The following is a 23,939-nucleotide window of genomic DNA, read 5'->3' as shown; positions in this document are numbered from 1 at the left end:
AAGGACTGGTCATAAGTAGCTTTTTTCCAGCGCCTTCATAACTGAATGGTTGCTAAATAAGTGGTCGTTAAGTGAGGACTACCTGTAGTGTCTAACGTAGCATCTGTTTTCTGCAACTAATTGTTTAGGGATAACAGCTATGTTGCTAATAGCCAGCATGCTATCTTTTCCAAAAATGCCGTCGTATATGTCCTTAGATGTCCATCTACCTGGTAAAATGAATCGCCCCTGCAATATGCTTGCCCTGTTGTTTTTACTAAAGTTTCCTAAAAGTTGACAGGGTGGACCTGTTGTGGCCAATACTAACTTGTCAGAAATCAATTAAGAATCATCTGCAAATTTTCAGGCGATGTACGATTTTGACAAGACCTCCAGCATAACAGTAGCTCCAATATCTTCAGACACTTTTGCCCCCTCCCTTTTTCCTTTGCTTAAGGACATCTAATTATTTTTAATGCACATTTATTTGAAGCTGTTTGAGCTGGTCTGTTGAATTTTAAAGCTTTATGGCTTTATTTTACAGCATGAATGTCACGCTGGCAGCTTTTGATACTGATAAAACTACAGGAAGCTATGAGTGTAAAAAGAGTTAATGTTGGATGGAAAGTAGTCAAAACAGGAAAGTAGTCAAAAGAGGAAGCAGACTTTAAAAAAGTTGCAAAGCTTTTGTGAAAATCCCAATAGTGAACTTCCTTTAAAATACCGTCTGATCAGCAGAGGGCAGCAGGGTCTCAAAGAAACACCAAGGGGAGAGTATACAGATGGTGGTTGGGGGAGGTGTTATTTTTTGATTGAGTGATTACGTGCCCTAAGTTGGTGTCGACTCTTAGTGACCAGGTAGATAGATTTTCTCCAGCAGGACCTGTCCACAACCTGGTCCTTTAGATTTTCCAACGGTGCGCCTGTTGCCGCTGTAACGGTCCATCCCCCTTGCTGCTGGTCATCCTCTTTCCTTCCACCTTTCCCAGCATTGGAGCCTTCTCCAGAGAGCTGGGTCTTCACATAATGTGTCCAAAGTAGGAAAATTTGAGCCTGGTCATTTGTGCCTCAAGAGAGAACTCTGGGTTGATTTGTTCCATGATCCATCGCTTGGTTTTCTTGGCTGTTCATGGTATTCTCAGGCATTTTCTCCAACACCCAAGTTCAAAAATTTCAATGCTCTTCCAGTGATTTATACAAAAGACAGAGTGCAATAAACTGGGAGCAGTGATACATGGCAAGCCTGTGTTTGGCTCTAACATGGTTTGTTTGATTTTAGCTTAGCTGGTGTAGTGGCTGTTGCATTCCAGTACAGGATATGCAAGCATTTTTATTTCTCCCCTTGATTTTGTTCTTCATGTCTCAGAGTTGATTAGAATCCCGCTTACACTCCAAAATAACTACTCCTGCAGTGACAAAAAGAGGTTTAGTTCTGTAGTTGTGGCCACCACCTTGACTTTTTGACACCCCCCCCCCACAGATGCCTGCAATGATGTCATGTACACCACAAAGACTTCATGGCATGATGGCATTGCACAAATGACATAAATGATGTCATTTATGATCTGTGGGACATCGTTGTGGCTTCTTTCAGTCGCCTCTAAAGGGAATAAAAGAAATTTGTTGAAGAACTGCTCTACAAGCCTTTCTGCAACAGCATTATTACAAGCTACACCTGTGAAGAAGCCCTTGGGCCAGTGTTGGTTAACGTCCTCAGTTTGGCTTGTGAGGTGTGAGTGACAGCTTCTGCAAAAACACTTTCTGGCTTAACGTAAAGGTCCACGCAATGGGCATGTTTCCCGCTGCACTGAATCGCGAAGTACCCCACTCCACTTTATCGCCTAGCCTAGTGGGATGTGCAAATGGTAGGTAATCTGTTTCAGGAGCTTCTGCAGCTCCAAAGGGAGATGAATTGGGGGGGGATTAAAAAAAAAGCAGGGATGCTGTTGAGTAGAATTGAAGCTCTTCTCCCCCACTGGGCTAAATGACTAGGCCGGCCAGCCTGCCCGGTGGTGTCAAGCTGCCTTTGCAAAAGCTAACCACTTTACTAGCCACATCCTAGAATACATGATCTGAAGTGCTGGCAAGGATAGTCCCCTTAGATGCACGGGGGCAGAGAATTACAGGATCTTGCCTGTTCCCTTTTTCCCAACAGCTCTGCCCAGGGACTGCTGGCAGCCTGTATCTCCCTCCCCAGCACATTTCTCAGAGCATTAGCAAAAGCTTGGAATTCCAGGAGGGATTTTTGCACAGGGGTAGTTTTGTCCTGGCTATGGTGCCACCCTTGTACGCTCTCGTACACTCTGCAAATGCAACCAGCAATTTGTCTTCATTTTCACATCAGGAGGGAGCTGGATTTATTTTGGCACCGAGCTAATGCTGGTTTGCAACTGGGGTAGCTTCTGGCTGAGACTGGGATGTCAGCCGATCTCTGAGAAGAAGGCAGGAGCCATCACTCCAATAATGCTGCCCCCCAAATATATATAGTTGGGTGTATGTCCAACTAAGTGGCAGCAGCTGGACAAAACTGGCCAGGCTCTAAAAAACTAAGTAGGGTCTAACTTAAGATAGACTGGGAAATTAAGCCATATTATTGGCAAGAAAACTATATGGGCACATCCACTGCAGTCAAACATGGCTGGAGGGAGGTTTTGATCTTCTGGGTTGATCATCAGGGTGCTAAAGGGTCATACATCACGCTAAATCATAGCACCGGTTTGTGGATTGACAGGTTGGCAAACCCAGCTCCTGTGATTTGATGCCATCAACCCAACAAACTCAACAAAATGCATGAGGGTTTTTTTTTCCTCCCCAAACTTTGGGAGTTTAACACAAGGAACCAAAAAAACCACCCTTCTTTCACTTTCATGGATGACTCATTTCTGCTCATTTCAAATTCTAGCAGAATTGGGAGTAAGTTTCCTGCAAAGTAGCCTGTGTTTTGAGCATTTTGAGAAATCTTGGGTGGTCCTTCCAAAGGATAGGATTCCTCTTAATCTGAATGCAGCATCTTTGGATCAACCTGCAAGTCTTTCCCCAGATACCTTCCAGGTATATCCCAGAATGCCAAGCCTTTAGGGCAGTGTTTCTCAACCTCAACAACTTTCAGATGTGTGGGCTTCAACTCCCAGAATTCCCCAGCCAGCCTGGGGAATTCTGGGAGTTGAAGCCCACACATCTGAAAGCTGCTGAGGTTGAGAAACACTGATCTGTGTTGTGGGAGCCAGGCTGTTCAGCTTATTCAGTGAAGTACTGCTTTAAAAATCCTGGGTTAGGTTTCTGCAAACCATAGTGAGTCTCAACCTTGTGTGCTCAAATTTTGATTAATTAGCAGCTTGTCTTGCCAGAACAGTGGTTAAGTTAAGTATAGTGAGTTTAATCAGCTCAGCATTGAGAATTATAGTTACAAGTTGGGTTTGCTTGCAGTGAACTGGTTTTTGTAAATACGGCTCCAGATGTGAATGATGCAATGAAGGAAGGAAAGAGTGGGGAACCTGAGGTTTGCTGCAGTTCCTCTGTATTTCTTCATATCACACAGAATGATGGTTTAGCAGCTGCTGATTATAATCTAGTGAAGGAAGAAAACAATGCCCAGCCCCATAAATCTGGAGGAAGAAAACAGGCCATTCATAAGAACTGTCAAGCCTCAGCATTTTTAACTAAATATAGCAATAATTATGCCCTACTCTCAATTTTTGCAAACATGAAAAAGCCCGCCTAAAATATGCAAAATGAAGATTAACTAGCATCTACAAATATGACAATATTGGCTATATAAAGTTCAGGACCCTTAATATAAATCATAAGCAGGACTGAAACTTTAATGAGTAAACTTTATAATAAAAACTGAGTAAAATGTTAATCTGATTAATGAAGCAACAAAGATAGGAAGAAAGATCGTTTGTCTAACACAAATGCTTTTTGAATGGATCTTAAGCATTACCCGCTATCTAGGAGAGTTTTTTCCTTGACACAAAAGGTATCTGTATCATCTGAGAAAAAAAATACATCAAGGCAATGTGCTCCTTCTTCACAACCTTTTTTTTACCCACATGCAAAATAGTTTCTCCCACATGCAGATTTGTTTTTTTAACATGCAAAATTGTTCTGCCACATGCAAATTTGGTTTTGCCCACATGCAAATATATGAAACTGCCATTCTCTCAAAGGCCAATGATTCATCGGAAAGATTTCTTTAAATAAACATACTATTATTGACCAAATGAAATAGCTAGCTCTCAGCAAGGGGACCAGGATAAGGCTGAAGCTATCAGGAAGGTTTTTGGGGAAACTTGGCAGAAGGGTTTGGTTGGAGGGGACAGGATAGTATCTAATTATTCAATCAGCCTCCAATGCAAAAGATAAGGCATTGTTTGGGGGTAAATTGGGAAGACCCATGTTGGTCCTGGGATTGTGCTTCCAAACTAGGTGTTTCATTGTGAAATTCTGCCAGCACAATGAGCTTGTTTGCTTATCAAACAGGGGATGCCCTAATTAGATGGAGACAGGAACAGCCTTTTCCATTAATTTGAAGAGGGGCCTAAACTGGGGCTGGTAGATGCTTATCACCGGTTCACTTCTGTGAAGTAAAAGGAATTGCTTGAAAAACAGATCTTCCTCTGCTAAGAAAGAGCCAGAAGGGAACTACTCAAGGAATCGAGTTTACACATCTTCCTCACCTAGGCAATATTTAATCACTGGCTGGATTTGTGCAGCGTGTGATGCACTAAGCCATATATGGTGGTTTGGCCAATCACGGTGACAAAATGAAAGTATCTGTTGGCACCCTGTGCAATCTCAACCTCTGACTTCCTGGCAAATGGGGAGCTTGCGCCGAAGATGTCTTAGCTCCCGAGTTACTCTTTAGGCATCCTAATATTCCGGCTAACTTCAAAATAACGCTGAAGTTCTCAAAATGGGAGGGTTTTTCTTCTGTTAAACAAGAAGGACCCCGTAAACAGTTAGCAGGGCAACTTTCCTTGCTGTGATTCCTTGTCCTGAACCTTTATGATCTCCTAAAGCAGTGTTTCTCAACCTGGGCAACTTTAAGATGTGCGGACTTCAACTCCCAGAATTCCCCAGCCAGCAAACTCTGGGAGTTGAAGTCCGTACATCTTAAAGTTGCCCAGGTTGAGAAACACTGTAAGGACTCTGAAGGCACAAAGAACAGAGGAAAAGGCAGGTGCAGAAGGATTTTTTTTTTAAAAAGCAACATTTTAAAGTGCTTTTAGGATCTGGTGAACAATTTGGAAACTCAATCCAGCAGTAAAGGAAGCAGCTGACAAAATAAGGAGAAACCTGCCTTGGAGCTGTTTAGGATTCTTGATTTGTTCCTTTCCTGCAATGTTTCGAAACTGCAGCCAGAGAAGGCTCTTGAGGCTGTGCGGGCAACTGGACCCAGGTGGGAAAGTGGTTGTGCTATTTAGCAACCTTCTCCTGCCTGATGGGATGGCAACTCCCAGAATTCTTAGCTACCACCGGTGGGGCAGCTGTGCGTCAGAAAATGTTACCCATTTTAATCTAACATGAAACTAGTAGAAGACGCCTTGAATTCTTGGATGGAAGAACATTGGTAAGCCATTCCACCATGACCTGTCTGTACTAGCTCGCTCCCTGTGCAGACACACCAGCAAGGGGGCATTGATTGACCAGAGAAGGTCCCTGCTGTGTTGGGAAGCTTCAGTGCTCCTTGGCACATGGGAAAACAGAGAGCAAAGGAAGGGATTGGATCCAGTGATTTTTAAGGTGCTGAGCTCCCCGGGCTGTGGAGAGAGGTGGTTGAGTCTGTGGTTCCAAGCAATGCTTTTCTAAGAGTCACCAAGGGGCAAAAAGCAACTGGTGGTACTCATTGGGATAAAACTGAGAAATAATAAGTAGAAAAAAAAGTCTGCAGCTATGACGCTGGAAGCAACATTGGCCAGGGACAGATAAGTCAGCAGGCTCAAACTGCTGTTTCTCTAAAGCTTTCTGGGCCCCTTGTTCAATAAAATGTAGGATCCTGTGTAAGAGAATGTGAATAGCTATCAACTGGCAGAGCAGCACATACATTAAAAATTGGACCTTTAATTTAAGAACAAGGAGCCCAACAGGGCAAGATGCAAATGTGTATAATGTTCCAGATGTTGTGTGAAGGGACAATAATAATTCAGGGGTTGCATCTGTTTCCAATTTCAGCAGTTTCCAAATTCCACCCCAGAGTTCTCCAGTTAAAAAATTATAGTTAAGAGTTTGTCAAATATGAGACAGCTGTGGGTAATCGTTTGGCCTGATTCAAGGGTGGTTCCATATATCTTTAGGTATGAAAAAGCCTATCTTCAGATTTTAAGTAAGTCTTTGAACGGTTTCTTTAGAAAAGCTTTAAAGGTGCAAAGTACTTTTAATTCAGTTCTTTGAATTTTGCATTTATGGACTTTGAAGGCCAAAAGATAACTTAGAAAGAAACCGTAATTTTCTATTTTTCTCAAAGTACCTCTAGTGTCCCACATGGGGCTTCCTGTAGAGATAATGGAGCAGCTCCTTCAAAGCTTCTGATTGCTTAAAAGGAGGAATACCAATGAGAGCAACCAAAAAAAAAGTGAGGAAATGAAATAAAGGAATAGAATTAAGGATCCATCCCTCTCTGCTGCAACAATGTCATTTAAATTTCTTTGTCTTGGTTGTTGGCTGATGCCCTTCAGGAGACAAAATGAAGCCTCACTGGGTTAGAGCAAATTCAGGTACTATAATTCTATTTCCTGCTCGATCCAAGGACAATTTGCTCTTAAAACCTCCAGCAATTCAATCACTTTCCAAGCATCCTTTTTGAGTGCCTTGTTAAGCCCCCCGCCCTCAAATAATTTTCTTTTCTGTCTTATCCCATCTCAATGGGCATTGCTGGAACCCGAAAAGAACCAACATCTGAATCTATGCATTGCCTGGCTTTATTTTACTAGAGGGAAGGAGCAAGTTTCTGGCAAGTAACCATGTTGGCCTGTTGCTATGAAAACAGCCCATCTTGTGGCATCCAAAAAGCTTTACACTATTCTAGTGTAAAGCTTTCATGCAATGAATTGTAGAATCCTGGAAGTCTATGTAATAACCAGGTTGCTCATTTTCCTGATGCCCCAAGATTACTTGCTGTCTTTTGAAGTTTTTAACACAACTCTCTTGCTCTGTGTGAGTGGAATGGTGATCGGTACATATGCCATGCAAAAGAGGTGCATAGTTCCCTGTTTTCCCCAGTATGAAAGCACCCAAATCTATGGATTCCTGTGGGATTCAAAACTGTCTTCTTCCCTTCCCTGCTCCAGTGTAAAGAAATCCATTCTCCCCCATTGAATCACTCTGCAAATTATCAAGATGTCACTTTAAACTGGCATTTGTTCTCAGCCCTGTTTTCCTCTGAGTTTCCTGCAGGAGAGAGGGGCTGGGAGAGGTGTTAATTGGAATCCAGCCCCTGGGGTAGAGGGAATGAGAATGCCTGTTTGTCTCTCAAATTAACTCCATTTCCACACTGACTATGTTGATTCTGATTAATGAACAAGGCGGAAAGCCTCCTGGTGAAGTTGGAGGAGAAAGGTACAGCAAAGACTGTCGCCCAGGCGTGCAACACAAAGACTAACAAATTAATTGCGGCATACAGTACTCGCTTTCATTTGGTTTTTGAAGCCACTTTGGACTGGCGAAGCAGCAGCCTATTGTTTCTGCCATTGACCTTCAAAATGTGGGTTTAATGTTTATTCAAACCTCCTCCTGCAAAAGCCACATCAATCACATGACTCAGAACTATTTGTAAAAAAGGAATATTTGTCCCCGTGTCCTGAGAATTGTGCCTTTGGAAATGGAGGAGTTGAAATTGGCGTTGTAGTAAAACAACATCCTGTTAACAAGTTTGGCAGGGGGTTGCACTGTTTCTGAAAATGTAGGAAATCGACCAACTGTAGATTTGAAATAAATCTGGGTTTGCAAGTTAGCCAATCTATCGTGTTATTTCACTGACTGAAATAAAACGATATTGCTAGTTATGTGAACCTGGCTTAGTTTTATGGCTTAGGGTGTTGGATAATTATAATTCGTTTAGTAAAATGTAGTTTAGCAAATAGTTTATGGCTTAGCACCTGTTCTAGCCTGTTCATATAATTTCCAGTAAAATTGCCAACAAGATTTCAAGAAGTTGATGGCGGCCATGATTGTGCAATTGAAAGCTCGCACATGCGATGCACACAGAAAAGAGGTGGGGCTTTGATGGTACAGTCACAGCTACCATCTTGACTTTTTTGACCCCCATGCAGATGCCCCCCTCAGCCCAGCTAGCAAATATGCCCAAACTGATTTCACCCTCGCCTGTGATTCTGCATCTTGACTGCACCAAAAATACCTTTTTCCCTTCCCATCCCCGTGGAGGTAGTATTGGCAAGACGATGCTGCCAGACTGAGCAAATTGTTTTTTAATGCTTATTTACTTCATCAACCCCCCCCACATGTCACTCTCATTCTCTTTTGTTTTTTCCTTTTTTCTTTCAACCCCCCCCCCGCCCCCCGCTTTACAATTTCGCTGATAAGCCTGTTGGACAAATTAAATTGTAAGTGTGTAATTGCAGGCAGCCTATTTTGGGGGGTTGCTGTGAAAATTGGGAGTTGGATTAAGCTTCACTGGAAATCCATTTTCATCTGCGTTTTTAATACTTTGGGACCTGCTGCTCTAGAATCCAAGACTGCATGCCAAGTCATCGCTGCTGCTTCGTGCCATAATTGAAATACACGATTGGGATAAGGGCTACTGTAATTCCCGGATTATTAGCTCACCTCTGAGGTCATGTGGATGCGCGTGTGTGCACACGCTTGCTTGCAAGAGACTTGCTAGGGCCTCCCATAATCTAACAGTAATATCCCAGCAGTTATAGGGACATGTGGGCTTTCAAACATTAAGAGCACTTTTGTGAATCTTATCTACATCAGCACTGTGAGATGTTATTATCTGTATGCCACAGATACAGGAGTGTAAGGCTGATCTTTGGACAGCTGGCATCCTTTATAGCAGCCTTTCTCAAACTTTCTGACCCTGGAGGAACCCTTGAAATATTTTTCAGGCCTCTGGGAACCCCTGCACATGCAGGCTCAAATATGGGCCAGAAGTTACAAAAATTATTATATGCGTTTCATGGGTAGGCCTGTCTATATGCACAAACAGTGTTCCTAAACTAGAAACAAAGAATGAAACTTACCTCTTTCATGTGAAGTTGCCCAAATTTGAAATAATTTTCTAAATCAATCATGATCTTCCAGGGAACCCCCAGTGACCTCTCGCAGACCCTTGGGTGCCATGGACCCCTGGTTGAGAAACCCTGCTCTGTAGGAATCCCTATGTCCTCTCAAAGTTTTTTCCATGGACAAAGTACATCTTAAAGCATGTTTTCCTAGGTTTTCCTAACTTGCTATCTAGTCTGTAAATGTTGCCCCTATTCTTCTTTTTTACTACTATCAATTTTATTTTTGCTTTTTATTGTATTGTTAAAATTCTTGATACATTACATTGTTTCAATACAACGATGTTGATATGATTTGATTAGAGATTATTAACACTCTATTATTTAGCTAACTTAAAGTACAGTATTAAAAATAGAGAAAAGAAAGAAAAAAATTCGTTCAACATCAATTACAATTTAGGATTGTCAATATTACAAGCGTAAAATTTTTTGGCTTTTTCATCCAAAGTTTTAAATATAACACCAAAGAAACCCCAATGCAACTTACATCAAAGTATTGGTTTATATGATAATGGTTTGGATCTTAAGCTAGTTATTTAACATTAAAATCTCCATTTTACTCTGTGTGTACATAAGTGTGTGTGTGTGTGTGTTGATAAAAGGAAAAAAAGATAGCCAAAGCAAATTTAACAGAAGTTAAAATACCTAAAAAGGAAAAAGGAAAGGAAAAGGGATAATGATAATAAAAGAATTTCTGCTTCCTGACTCCCCCCTTTTTATACATTTGCTAATTTGCGATATTTGTGGACATTCAGGCCCCTTTAAAGCCAAACTGTAAGTGATTATATTTATCATGCTGCATGATGTGTTGCCTATATGGAAACCATTCTTGCTTAAATTTAATTAAACTTCTATTGTATAAGACTACTGTCGGTTTTGCAGTGTTATACCTATTCTTATAGGACTAAGAGAATTGCTTTGTTGGACTGAGCCAAGCTCTACCTGGTGGTTTGGCACACTTTGCAAAAATAATAGTAACCCCTGCAAAAAGTCAGAAACGACCTGGTAGCACCCGGTTTTATTACAAGGCATAAGGTTTTGCAAGCTGCAGCCCGCTCCATTGGATGCTTCATCTGACCAAGCTGCCAGATCCTTGCTACTGCTTCATGCCACATGTTGAAATATGTGTGTGGGATAAGGGCTGCCATAATTCCAAGATGATTAGCTCAGCCCTGGGTCATTTGAATGCACATGTGTGCATATGCTTGCTTGCAAGAACACTGCCATGGTGCATATAATAAAATCAGTCAGCAGGAAAAGATGCCACCAGATGTTATCTGACTTTTGACTCCCACAGACTAACACATCCCTCTGTCTACAATGTCTAACCCAGTGTTTCTCAACCTTGGCAGCTTGAAGATGGGTGGACTTCAACTCCCAGAATTCCCCAGCCAGCTATGGGAATTGGAGTCCGCCCTTCCTCAAGTTGTCAGGGTTGAGAAACACTGGTCTAACCAGTGCAAAGTATCCCTTATTCCATCACAGATGGTCCACGGGTGGAACAGCAAGGCAGTTTTCAAGCTGAATTGGAGAGCTCTGAAATAAGTTGGCTTCCAAAGTGACTTGGAGAGAAAGGGGGCACGTTTACAGGACAGTGAAAAGAGCCTCAAGGCGCTTCTGTGCCGGATCACAGCCTGAAAGAAAAGCCTTCTGTTGTGGTCTTGGTGGCCAGCGACACGTCCTCCGGAAGTTCCTCGTTCCCTTCACCATACGGCGCCACCCTAATCCGTACCGTTCTATTCTAGGGCTGGGATTTTCAATTAAGAACGCTTACCGGGTCCCCCTCCTCTTGCTGTCATTTCCTTAATGAGGGGTGGCTGGTGGTAAATTAATTGTCCTGACAGTGTGACCCTAATCCGCCTCTGTATTATAATTATAAGGGGTGAGTGTGTTTGTGTGCAGTGACCAAGGAAAAGACCTTGGTTATTTCCAGACTGATGCCTTGTAATTAACTAGCACGTGGACTCCTTGGGTACAGATTATGAGAGCCATTTATTTGTTTATTTCCTTTGGACTCATTAATTTATCTCCCCCCACCCCTCCCACTTGGGGGGATCGAACACTTCTTGGCATTGCTGTCCTTTTAAAGAATCCACGGCCTGTCTTTGTCAGATGCACCCACCCACTCCGATATTTTTGCCTCCCAAGTAATGGATCTTGACCGCTTTGTTTTGCCTGACTGGAAAATTCATTTTCGTGAAAAGGGCATCGTTTCAAGGCCTCCAGGATTACAGGCCACAGAACAGCCCCTTCCCTGCCCTCATTTTAAGGGCATTAGCCTAAGTCGCCTGCAAGAGTCCAATTGAAAAAGGTACTAGGAGGCAGCTGGAGACAGGTGGGCAAGGGGTAGGACTCTGCCATGGTCCACAAAACTCCACATATCCCCTAGAAGGCAGGAAAGAGATCCATAAACTGCCAACTCACTCTCTGCCATCTGGAGTTTTGCAGCCCGGCTATGCATGATGTACGTGTTCACACATATTCTGTATCCTTTGGGGAAAGAATTAGTTACAGGAGTGAAACCAAGCCATAGGAAGACCTTGCAGATCTGCTAACAGGAGGTGTTTTGACAGGGGGGGCCTTTCCACCTTTTGCCAGCATTTGTTGAGCGTACTGTAATCCAGGGGAGGCTTGCTTGGGTGAACCAGACTAGGATTTGTAAACAGAGGCAAGTGGGCTGCCGGGTACGGTGAAAAACATCAAGGTGGTAGCCATGGTGGTGCAATTGAAGCTCTGCCTGTTTTTTTTTATGTGTGTCATGGCTGCCATCTTCACTTTTCTGACCATAAGCCTGCTGGGTTTACAGGGAGTCCTCGCTTAACAACCGTTTGTTTAGTGATGGTTCGAACTTACGACGGTGCTGCAAAAACTGACGATCAGTCCTCACGCTTACAACTGTTGCAGTGTCCCTGTGGTCACGTGATCACAGTTTAGGCCCTTGGCAACCAGTTCACATTTATGACCATCGCAGCGTCCCACGGTCACGTGATCACCATTTTCAACTTTCCCGGACGGCTTCTGGCAAGCAAAATCAATGGGGAACTATGTGATTTGCTTAACGACCACATGGTTCGCTTAATGCCTGCAGTGATTTGTTTTCTAACTTTTCTAGGGTAGGAAGTCACGCACCTTCAATGGTGGCGTTCCTTTTCTGGGTTTTCAATATTGCCAAGATTCTTCCTCTTCCTCTTCCTCCTCACCAAGGTAGTATGTACATCACTTCCCACTATCTTCTTTGCAGCTGTGGCTGAAGAAATTGTGGGTGGGGCGGGGTGGTTTCCTTATTTACTTTTACACACCTATCTTTATTGGTGGTCATCATACACAGCCGTTTTCGGTGCATTTCATTTTTCTGGTCTTTATTTTTAATGTATTGCTAACTCTGCATTATTCAATTACCTTATTTTTAATTCGCAGCCCATCGCTGCTGTTCCCTCCTTGCAATTCAGGACACGGTGATGACACCTGCTTTCCTTGAGCTACTGTTGTCTTTTCTGGTTCTGGGGCTTAGTGCTGATCTTAAAGGAGGGGTTAGCCAAGAGAAGAAGGTGACAATGGTGCTGGGGGCTGCTTTCATAAGCAAGGGGGCTCGAAGGCTGCGATTGTGGATTTGCCAGGAGATATGCTGCCCTCTTTCCTGGCAGCTGTGGATTGGAGAGATTTGTGAACCTCGAGCTGACGTATGGAGGCATTTTTCTCTCCAAGAATGCCTACTGGCATTTGCAAAAACACCTACTCAGAATTTCTCAATTCATGCCAGTTGCACATTAAAATCCTTTTCTAAAGGTGCAAGTAAGTGAACAGCAGGGATAAGAATTATGGTGGATTTGGCCTCCATTCATTCAAATGTTTTACTTGTGCAGAACCTCCACCCTTCCAGCTGAAAGGTCACTTTGCTTGGTTCTTTGGATCTTTGAGAACTGGGTTACCAGAGCTGGGCTGAAAAAAAATCTGCATCACCACTAGATGGCAGGAGAGACATAGAATTTTCTGTACCTCTTTGCTCCCATCTAGTGGTTTCCTGGAGTTTTGCATCCCAGATCTATGGCAATATTTTAGAGTTGATTGATTGATTATGTGCCGTCAAATTATTTTCGACTCCTAGCAACCACATAGATTATTTTCCATGATGATCTGTCCCTAACCTGGTCTTTCAGGTCTTCCACTCATCACCACTATAACCGAGTGCATCCACCTGGCTGCTGATCATTATCTCCTTCTCTCTCATTTCTTAAGAGTCAGAAGCAGAGTTTGAGTCCTACCTTAGGCACGAAGCCAGCTGCGTGACTTTGGGCTGGTTACTTCCTCCCAGCCGTAAGGAGGAGGAGGCAAGGGCAAACCCCTTCCAAAAACGTTGCCTAGAAAACTCCACGGAGTTGTCCATGGAGTTTCCTTGAGTCAGGTGTGACTCAAAGGCAAATATACGTGCATGTGAGCACACACACACATGTGTATGAGACTCAAAAGCAGATATATTTATGTGTATATGTAACAGGCACTGTCCTGGAATGTATCTTCTTATCCTTCCAGGGGAATCAAAGAGTTTTCGTCCTGTGGTTCTTAGTATGTCAACAATCGCCAGGTGGTACGATCTAGGAGACCCCTCCCCATCCTCTTTCTCTGCATACTTTAAGACATTCATGCTTCCCCAAATGGGACTGGCCAAACTGCGGCATCTTTGTTGTTTATTCATTCAGTCGCTTCCGACTCTTCATGACCTCATGGACCAGCCCACACCAGAGCTTCCTGTTGGTCAACACCCCCAGCTCCCCCAGAGACGAGTCTGTCACCTCTAGAATGTCATCCATCCACCTTGCCCTTGGTTGGCCCCTCTTCCTTTTGCCCTCCACTCTCCCCAGCATCAGCATCTTCTCCAGGCTGTCCTGTCTTCTCATTATGTGGCCAAAGTATTTCAGTTTGGCCTTTAATATCATTCCCTCAAGTGAGCAGCCTGGCTTAATTTCCTGGAGGATGGACTGGTTTGATCTTCTTGCAGTCCAAGGCACTCTCAGAATCTTTGGGCATCTTTAAATTAAGGATCCTCCTTGCCTATACGAGAACCCCTCTCCCCTTTCATCAGTTGGATTATCTCATTCCGCATTCACCAATTCTTGAAAGTTTTCCTTTCCATGTTATACGTTAGATTCATTTCTCTGCAGTAGAATCTGGAAACATCTGCCTTGGGCAGGGGGTTGGACTAAAGTCCCTCCTAATGCTATGATTCTCTGAAATGTTCAAAAATGGGCCACAACCTTCTTCTGAAAACTTAAGGACAGGTAATAGCAGGAATGCTTGTTATGGCCTGATTCTGCTGTACGTATGATTTCTCATAAGTAAGCATGCCTGAGATGTTGACCTTCAGATTTTGCGACATGTCATCAGTAACGCCGCAAGCACAGCCCCGCTCATTTCCCTGGGAATAAGCGGCCGTAAGCTTGGTGGGATGACTTCTCTCTAGATTAAAGACCAAATGAAAAAGAATAAAAGTGATTTTACAAAGGATGGATGGACAAAGAGTCTCTGCCCCTGATAAAGGGGGGGAGGGTTGAACATTTTGGCGGGAGCCAAAGGTCAGGTGCTCAAGAGGGAAATGAAAGATGTGGATTTCTTTGCAGAGATCACCTCCCCAAGTGATGGGACTTCCATCCTGATCCTCTGCCCAGGGTGTGGCCTCCCCAAAGGATCCACTACTGTGTTCCTTTATGGAACTATTCATCTTCTCCATTCTGTTCTGGACATCTGGACTTCCTCACATGGCCTGCTAAGGACCCACCATGCCAGAGTCTCCCCAGGAGGCGATCAACCTAATTGCAGTGGACGTTGGGAAAGGTGGATTACTGACTCACTGCCAGCAGGGTGGACATCTTGGCTAAAGTTACCTTGACCGTGTTGCCCCCCTCCCCTTTCCGGGATTAGTCGGTGAAATATAGACCATGACAGTTGACATCACTACCTCACTTTCTTAAACCATATGCATTCGGGTGGCACCCAACGCCTCAATTTCCCTCTCCCAACCCTTTACCCTGTTTTCTTTCCTCCATGACCCCCCACCCCGGCCAAGGTTTCTGCCTTGCAACACTCAGATGGGCCACTCAGGTCTGTGTACTAACTTTTCCTACCTTATTTTTTTCCCCTCTCCCCTAACAGGAGATACATGATTATTTGCAACTTATCCAGCTTTAGAGGGGTTTAGCTCCCTTGATAAAATTATATCTAATGACTTAAAGTCTTTATGCTTGTAATACAGCTTGGGTCGGCTTTATCAAGCTTAATTAAAAGGACTGCCGGGGGTTGGAAGGGCCATTTTTTAAAATTTCTTCCTCCCCCAGCTGATATATTTTGGGTGCATGGGATTGGTTTTGCTTCTGTCTTGAGAAAGGGAGATAACAGATTGATAATGAAAGAGAAAAAGGAGATTGGTTTGTTGCTTGGACCTGGCATTTTAAAAATCAAAGGAAAAAAGTTACGAGGGGCAAAGCAACAGTCCCAGTAGCTATTTAGAACAAGGAAAGCAATGTTGAACTTCTTTGTCTATTGGAACCCACATGAGTAAAATAACCAATATGTTTATACTGGGGATTCTGCAAATATTTGCAGGGTTCCTCTGAAACTTGACTTGGGTCTCAAGAAATGTAAAAGCCATTTACGGCCTTGCTTAGTGTGAATTATTTTGGCCCCGCATGTTATTTTTTGCCCTTGGATATTTTGTTGATGTGTGAATATTTTGTTGATGTGTTGCTTTTAAATGCAAATGTTTTGGGTGGTCCTCAGCCTGCCTTCCAATGTTGCTTCACTAAGAAGAAAGGGCTGGGATCTAATTATGCACGCACTTGGTGGATTGGTTTTAATTTACTTCTTTTATATCCCAAAGCAAAACTCACGCTTAATTTAAAGGAAAGATTTGCCAGGTGGCATCTCCAAGTTGCTTGGTCTAAATTGAGTGATATTTTGTGTTTTGGTTTATAGCATCTCCTTTCTTTTCATGCTGAGCAATTGGTCTGTTTTAGAAGTCCTTTGGGTAGGCAGAGTTTTTGTCTGATCATTCCTGGACGGTGAGGTCCTCTGTTCTGAAACAGCTGTGATACAAAGTGTGGAAACAGTTCGGATGAGATTCAGAACAGCCCCAAATATCTGGAGCTGAAACTGTGGTTGTCCTAAAGACTTTTTATTCTCCATGCTGAGCAATTAACTCTGTAGCCCTTCAGAGCGTCGAATCATAGATTGGATTGGAAAGGGTCTGGGGAATCATCTAGTCCAACCCCTACTAAACTGTGATTCCTAACCCCACTCATCACTAAGGCAATTGGTGTTGCACTGAAGCAACAGATGGAGGGGTCCAGGTTCCAGCTTCCTGCCTCAAAGCTTGTAATACCTACCAATATTTTTACATCAGGACCTAGCATCATGCTGTTAGAATTTTTTTTTTTAATTGCCTTACCAGGTTCGCTTCTGAGCCGGGATCAAAGAAACAGGCAGTTGCACGAAATTAAGTTCTTTATTCTTCACCCAAAAGCAAAAGCAATGAAGCAAGCTGTTAGCTGGGAGGCTGTGCTGGACCCCCTCCTTATAGTACATTATATACCTTCCATTCCATTCCATTCCTCATTTAGGACACCACCCCTTACTCAATTTCCCATCCTCCACCTTAACCTCATTCTGTATTAGGAATTTCCTTCCTTCACTCAACATCATTCCATATAAGGAACTTCCTTCCATCCTTGCTAGGGCACCTTGATCCTTATTAAACAATACCTTCCCTCTGGAGAAGCTATCCTTGGACTGTACACCTTATCTTGTTTCGATGGGCACAGCTATCTATCAAGGCCTGTAGGCTTGTGAGAAAGGAAGAGTAAGAAAGCCAACAAAACTCTTCAAGGAAATACAGCATGGTTTCAGAGCCATAATACAAGTGCAAATGGTTCTAATCTATGGATACTACATTAAAAATATATGAAAATGAAATATATTTGTATTTAAGTTCTATATATGTAAAACCTTCTATCAATGCTTGTTGTTTATTCGTTCAGTCGCTTCCGACTCTTCGTGACCTCATGGACCAGCCCGCGCCAGAGCTTCCTGTCGGTCGTCAACACCCCCAGCTCCCCCAGGGACGAGTCCGTCACCTCTAGAATATCATCCATCCACCTTGCCCTTGGTCGGCCCCTCTTCCTTTTGCCCTCCACTCTCCCTAGCATCAGCACCTTCTCCAGGGTAGCTATCAATGCTACCACGTTCTAAATCTCTGACTCCACTATTGACTGGGTTCAGACAACACACACAGGCATAACCTAAGGACCCCACCATAGTTTAGCGGTACAAGACATAACGTTGCTTATGCAGATGCAGAGCATCCTTAGCAAAGGAATCCTGCTTCTTCCTGTGTCCCCTTTATTTCACATTTGCTTTTCATATAAACATAACCATCAGTGCTACAGGAAAAACTAAGGAGCATCTGTAGCAGCAGAAAGGAGGAGATTAAGGACATTTGAGAGTGTAAAAAGGACTCAAAATTTTTTTCTCAGATCCTTCCGCTGAAATTACTCCGGTAAGAAGCTTAGCAAGGAAAAATGTCCAAGAAAGCATTTGGATTTATTGTGCAGCAGCTCCCTAAAAGAAAGAAGATTTTGCCCCGCCAGTGGCATCGCCCACTCTGCTTTACATTTTGAGAAGCAGTAGAGAAGCCAAATGAGCATTTCATGTTCTTATGTGAAATGCTGAAATTATAAATGTTTCCCGTTGTTGTCTTACACACTGAGAAACCAAATCTCAGCTTACATCTGCATCTTACTTTTCAATTCTACACACATTTGCAAGGAATAAAACAAGTTGATTCTACAGGCAAGTTTAAAGATTCCTCTACTAATTTTAAGTGTGTGGTAGTTATAGCAGGAAAGTCAAATAATGCTTAACAAAGAACACTCTTTGCAAAAAAAGAAATGCTTTGTTCAGACTTGAATGGGCTATTATATTCCTGGCCTATTTTTATAGTACTGAAGGCGCATAAAAATACAGTCTGTTACATTTTCATGTTTAGCCCAATGTTTGAGGTTGGCGAAATAGGATTCTCAGATATGCAAAATATATTATAAATTCTTCAGGACATCCACGTACTTATTTTCACTGAATAAAAGACAGATGAGGATTTTCATGGTGGAATTGGCTGGGAAAGAAAAAGGAAGAGGTGCCATGTCTGATTGTGCAGATCTAAACAGCTGATGGATATTAGCAGCTTGCATGAGAAACAAGGAAATATACAGAAGACACAAGATAATAAACCCCTTTCAACCTGACACTTGATGAACATCGACCTGTTCAACTTTGTGGGGCTAAAATGCTGGTTCAGATGAATTTACACCATGCATCCCTCTCTTCTGCACAAGAAATCCAGCTTTTCTTGTAGAAATCTGTTCTTTGGTGCATGCACTCTCCCCAGGGTATGTAAAAGTCCTAGTCATAGGACAAAATCAAAAAATTGGGAAAAAAATGGAGCAGGAGCTGTTCATTGTACTCCAGAGTGGTAAAACCTAAGTGGAATTATTTTCAGCCTGGTCAAAATAAAGGGAGCGAGAGACGACAAAGTCCCAGAACTGCGACATTCTTGTTTTGCACAGCTGTCAGCCCCTGCCCACTTTTGCACCTGGTCACTTCCCTTCATTGCTGAAGCTTCTCAGAACTAGAAGAACAAGTGGATAGTTGGGACTGTGAAGGGCAGTGTTTTACAAACTTGGCCATTTTAAGATCTGTGGACTTCAATTCCCAGAATTCCCTAGCCGGCACGTTTCCCAGTCCACGCATCTTAAAATGGCCAAGTTTGCAAAACCCTGTGGAGAGCCATGTTAGTCTCTGGTAGCTAAAAATCTGGAGGAATCTGGTAGCATCTGACGAAGCTTCTGCCTTTGAATAAAACTTGTTCGTCTGAAAAGGTGCTACCAGACTCCTGATTTTTCAGAGGGGGGATTCAGTGCAAAAGTGGCTAATCCAGAAAGCATTCCAGGATCAAAACAGCTGTCCAAGAGGGAGAGCATCCATGAGACAAATCTTGGGGTGATGGTGGAATAGAAGCACTGGAGGAGAAGAATCAACGCAGAAATGCCCAAGCCAACTCTTTTGTCCAGACCATACCCAAGCAACCTACAGCAAGCCAAGTGTGTGGGGCATTTCTGGGTGTCTAATGATGAGAACCCCTGATGAACCCCCAGATGGGTTTACCCCCAAAATGTCACCCACCCTCTCATTGACTCTGGGTGGCTTATCCTACGCAACAGCAGAAAACTGGGCGTATTTACCGGCATCCAACAAACTGTCCTTCTCCTGCTTATTAATCTTCAGGAGCGTGGCTCTAATACCAATCATGTGAGATCCCTGGAGCAGCTCTAAGAATGGACTCTTGACAATGTGCACCAATTTGTTTCTGAGTACACCCTCCCCCATCGCTGCTGCTGTGGACACCACCACTTCCCCACCACCACACCCTGCTTTCTCTAGGGCTTAAGAGGAGAAAATCCCAACCTTCACATCTAAATGCTATGAGAAGTCCTAGTCTACAGAATCTCTTCCCCAGCTCTAAATCTCTTTCAATTCAGGTTAAGCTTCTCTTTTTATTACAGATTATAGGGATCTCCCACTGTATCATTCTAGGTTATCCTTTTAACACATTTTGCTCTTTCTGGCTAGGGTTATTTTCTGCGGTTTCATGGGGTCAGGAAAGAGCTGTCTTTGGTCTTTCTGCTTGATTCATCCCCAGACCAAATCTGTGCTATGTTTTCTTGCAGAAGCCCTCGGCGGTCCATAGTCTGGGCACCTCTGCGTTGGAACTGCCATAGACAGAAGGTAAGAACGTTTTTTATGGAATTAAAAAGCTACGGTATTTTAGAAATGTGTGTGTGTTTGTGAAAGAGGACTCTAGAACATGTATGTCCCTCCCGGGAGACCCGGTGGATGGTGATGATTATCTTCACAGAGAAGAAACATGAAGTATGTTTTTTATTTGGGTTGACCTAGGAGGATGCCACGAATATAAGAATCCGTTCATTATTTGTAATTTAGCTTAAGAATCTTCAATGATCTTCAACGTTCTGTCCAATTTTGCTTTCTTATTCTGCCCAGCTAAGAATTCTTGGCAGCTTGGCAACTTAGGAACCGTGATGCTATAATAGAATAATTTTACATATTTGGGATGTCCCCCACAAATTTTTGATCACTCGCCATAGCAAATGTTTTTGTCATTTTCTACAATGTGTGTATGCAAGCAAGTTCTGTTACTGGACAAGGGTTGCAAGAGTTTTGGAAAAGGGCAAAATTGATTTATTCAGTGAAAAGAACACAGGGAAAAATACTGTATAATTTAATGTGGTCACCCTAGACTGCTTTTGAAAGGTATCTTGAAAGTATAAGTTACTACAGACTTTTTTCCAACTTTATTATCTCCAGTACGGTAGTGTGCAATTTCTATTTTGTTAATATTCTGATTATGATTTATAACGAAAGGAACCAAAACTGGGGAATATTTGATCCCTTACAAAATTTTTTGATATCAAGGTGTATTCTTCAAGGGAAAACACACTATCTGTCCAAGTATGTTCTATAGTCCATCAGGATGCCTCCACACTGGTCTCTAGAGATGAGTAACAAGTAGCAATTTTGTACTTCAGGATTATTATGGAGTTTCATTTAAGGAAATCAACACATACTCATTTGCAGTAACAGAATAAAGGTTGAAGAAAAGAAATCTGGCATTTCTTACCATCTTAGGGTCTGGGTTTTCATTTTCTGCAAATATGCTTTGACACCTGTTCTAGGTGTTAATTTTGTTTTAAAATTAACAAATGCAACCTGATTCAGGTCTGTCTATTTATTTATTTATATTTCAGATTTCCATCACCGCCCATCTCCCCTGAAAAGGGGACTCTGGGCAGTTTACAATCAAAATATCTGTATCTACCCCTATACCTATCTTCTCTAAAATATATTCATAATTATTGCGAAGTTTAAACTGGTACTACTGTAGTCAAGACTATGCAGATAAAATGAACTGCACTTTTCTCCCAAAATTAAAATAGCAGCCCCAATCTTCTACTTTTAAGGGAGTTATCAGTGGTGTTTTGAGTTTTTTTGCTTATTACAAACACACAAATATAGATCCTCTTTTAATTCTAATTTTTCTACTGAATATAAATACATTTGCAAACGTTGAGATATTTTTTGTTGCTGTTAAAAGGGAAATCATTGAAAGTTGATGTTGATTTCTTTTTTGGATTAATGTACCTATCATATCTCTAAAGCAAGATTATCATGCTCAGATTTACCTAAAAAGCAGCAAATCAACAAAAGAAAAATCCAAGGTTTTTGCTTGCTTTAAAGGATTCTCACTGCATCCTTCCCCCACTTTATAAACCTATAATCCGAGGCACCGGAAAGAGATGACATCCCTTTAAAACAGCAAAATATCTGGGGCAAAACAACATCTGCCTATTTCACTAAGCCCCAAAAGTCTGTAGTTCCTTAGATTAAGAAGCTGGTATTTCAGTCTCTCCTCGTTCATATCTTTGAATAGATATTTGACAGTTTTCTTTTCAACTGCTTCCCTATTACAAATTAAAGAATTCTAAATTCACATTGAAAGAGAAACCATTTTTTAAAAAAATTGAGGGTGTTTTGTCCATCCATTTTAAGGTACTCTGGTAAATAAAAGCAAAAAGCAACATACAATAATAATAATAAAAAATGAGGGAAGATCAGTGGAAGTAATCGGCTGGATATATGCAAAAGGCAGAACCTAATCAATAAAACTTGCATTTGCAGCATGGCCTAATCTTGGTTAGAATAAACCCAGGTTATTTGTTTATGGTTTAGGGTGCTGTGCAAATCCAGCCCTTTCGGTGAGCTTACGATTCAGTGCAATGTGTAAACTCAGAAAATGGATTAATTCAGTAACCAAGTTAAGAGGCTGTGTAAACACTGCCATTCAGTGCCTAAATTTATCCACTGGAAAATGGGGATCTTTTTTCAGTGCTCTGAAAGATACTTAAAGAAAGATTAAAAACATCCCTTGTTAGATTTCCCACTACCATTAATAAGTGTAAGAGTTTAAATGTAAAATCCTTACCCATTTACCTGGAAACCATTTTCAGTAAACTCACTGGGACTTCTGAGTAAACTTGCCTAAGATGGGGTCTACAGCTAACCAGGGCAGGCCTGTTATCAGGTGCAAATCGATTCATTACGGAAGGAATATTTCATTATTTAGAAACCTTACACCGGCCTCCTTATCTTTACGTGGTTTTAAGAACTGAATAAACACGTAAGCAAATTTTCTTTTGTTGTTCTTGAAGGACATAAAAAAACTGGACCAGAATGATAAAAGTCAACTCAGATTTTCTTGATTTGATTATCACCAGATCCATCCAAAGGCACAAAGTGATAAATACTCAGGCAGGGATCCAGGGATCTGTGACGGTGATATTGATAACTGTGGTTTACACATTGATTATTCAGGGTACTGCACGTTCATTATAATGTTCCTCATCCCAAGGCAAGGGATAAGACCAGGAGGGTGTGTGTGTGTGTGTGTGTGTGTGTGCACGCACTTCCATGGCCCACAATGAGTCCATGGTGAAGTCAAGTCCTCAGAGAAGGTCTTGCTGGATTTTAAGTCAGCCTTGTGAGTCAAGTTAGCCAGCTGAGTTTGCAGAAAACATTAAACCTTAAATTCAGGTTAGCAAAAAGAAGTGGCTGTGTTTACACAATTCTAATCCATAAGCCCTGTTGTGGCTTAAGGTGATGGTCTGGTTCACACAACATATTAAGACAATGGCTAGTTTTCTCACCAATGACCGGAGAGAACTTCAGCCTACTCCTGGATGCTGCACTAACCAAGTCACTGGTTGTTTAAGATTCTTGGGGAACTGATTATTTTTACTGATCTGGACCATTCCGAATCCTGCATCCGACACCATTAATACCTTTGTCAGGTTCATGTTTCTTGCGCATCCTCCTTACAAAGCCTTCTTCCAAGTGTGCTGTTGGTTAAATCTGCCTCATTCCCCCAGAATCAGCAGATCTTAAATGGAGAGAACAAACACATTCAAATGTTCCTTATGGGAAAACCGTTCTTTTTAAAAAATAAAGATGGAAACTTTTGCAGACCTTTCCTTAGACAGAGAAGTAGAGCTAGAAAAGCTGATTTTGCCCCCCAAGTGTCCCAAGTTTGCCTCCCCAGCAAGCAAGGGGTGGGAGGTGTCGAAAAGCAGTTAAATGCCTGTCTGCCACTTGGCCTGCGCATCTTCACCATCATCTTTCTTTTGCTGTCTACCAGGCCAGGCCAAGCTGTTAATTGAAAGGGGTCGGAAGCCTGGGCAGCTTTTCAGCCCAGTCTTGGAAAAATTTTAATGGCATCATGTTTATTTGCTCTGTCCTAAGGAAGAGACCACAGTTCTTCCTTTTACATCTCACAAGTTGAAGACCAAAGCCGGGGGATTGAGCGGTGGGGCCGAGAGAAGGGAATGTGGGGAGAGGAAGAGGCAATTCAGACGAAAGAGAAAAGAAGACAAAAGAAGACGATAAATACTGCTGAGCAGTTGTAAACTCTTCCAGAATGATTTCGGGACATGGAAAGGGAGAGGAAAGAGGGGCACAATCATGTAGGGGAGAAACGGAGGGTTTTTAATTTTTTTTTAGATTTTTTTTATCCGGCCTTTATTATTTTTATAAATAACT

The sequence above is a fragment of the Candoia aspera genome, chromosome 10 (assembly GCF_035149785.1).
Source record: "Candoia aspera isolate rCanAsp1 chromosome 10, rCanAsp1.hap2, whole genome shotgun sequence".
NCBI lineage: Eukaryota > Metazoa > Chordata > Lepidosauria > Squamata > Boidae > Candoia > Candoia aspera.
The sequence above is the reverse complement of the archived record's forward strand: the minus strand, read 5'-3'. Positions refer to the sequence as shown.